The sequence below is a fragment of the Onychostoma macrolepis genome, chromosome 07 (assembly GCF_012432095.1).
Source record: "Onychostoma macrolepis isolate SWU-2019 chromosome 07, ASM1243209v1, whole genome shotgun sequence".
NCBI lineage: Eukaryota > Metazoa > Chordata > Actinopteri > Cypriniformes > Cyprinidae > Onychostoma > Onychostoma macrolepis.
In genome coordinates, this window is record NC_081161.1 from 39,473,354 (window position 1) to 39,474,863 (window position 1,510).

Sequence of the window (1,510 nt, forward strand, 5' to 3'; positions counted from 1 at the left end):
AGTAGGTGCTTCTGACCTGGTATAGAAGTCTTAAAGAATAGTCCACCCTAAAATGAAAATTTGCTGGAAAAAAATGTACTTACTGATGCCACTCCATCGATTTACATCTTGTGAAGTGAAAAGTTGCATGTTTGTAAGAAACTAATCCATCATTAATATGTTTTAACTTCAAACCATTGCTTCAGGCTAAAATACAATACAGGAGTGGGATGGATTACTTGTGGATTATTGTGATGTTTTAATCAACTGTTTGGACTCTCATTCTGACGGCACCCATTTACTGCAGAGGATCCATTGGTGAGCAAGTGATGGAATGATACATTTCTCCAAACAGGTTTTGATGAAGAAACAAACAAACTACATCTTGTATGGTCTGAGGGTGAGTACATTTTCAGCAATTTAATAAGTGAAACTGTTATCACTTTTTATAAAATGATATATTTTATAATAATATAAACATTACATCAATAGTGTTTTTGAGCGTGTTAGAGCATCTAGACAAAATAAGTTAATTAACAGATTTTTGCATGATTTGAAGTGGCAGCGCTTATAATAATGTACATACTTATCTGAATTTTGTGCTTGAAAATGTAAACAAATTAAATTCATGATATGATGATTAAAAAAAAATAAAAATCATCAAATATAAGATCCAATTAAAAAAAAACTTATTTTAAGTATTTAATAAACAGATGCATTTATTTCGTAACTGACTGAATTCGTCAGGTGCTCCACAGCGTTCAACAATCACCAGATTTTCCATACAATGACTATCATGGAGTGATTAATATCAGCCAAGGAAAATCATGTCATGCAAATGTGTTGAAGATTAAAAAACAAGGAAAACCTGAAGCACTTACGCATTCAAATGCAATGTTCAGTGTAGACAAATTAGCCCTGACTCCGAACACCGTATCGTACAGTATATCAATAAAACCGTACATCTCATAAAAGATGTGAAAAAATAATCTATTTTGGAATCACTTTATTAAGTTCAGAAGTCCATAACCCTTTAAATCTCTCAGGAGGAAAAGTGTGAAATCTTAGCTGCATAACATATACATATTTACATATACTTTTTCTCACAACACAAATCAAAGAATAAAATGAAAATGAAAAGACACACAGAACAACATACAGTTATGTGTTACACACAACTTACATTAACCATGACAATATTTGAGCAGATGAACCAGAAAATGTACAGGTCTTGCATAAGTAAATATTTATACATATTCACATATACACAGTATACATTTTAAAATAATAATATAAACATATAAAATAAAATATAACTGAATTTATAATAATAATAATAATAATAATAATTTTAAAATGTCTAAAGTAAAATAAAACGAATAAAAAATTGTTATTTATACTTACAAAACATTGGCAAATGCATTTGAAAAAGATGATAAATAATAATATAAAATATGAATAAAATCAAAAACACATCCAATAAATAAATAAATGCATAAAATATGTGCATAATCATGAATATTTTCATCCT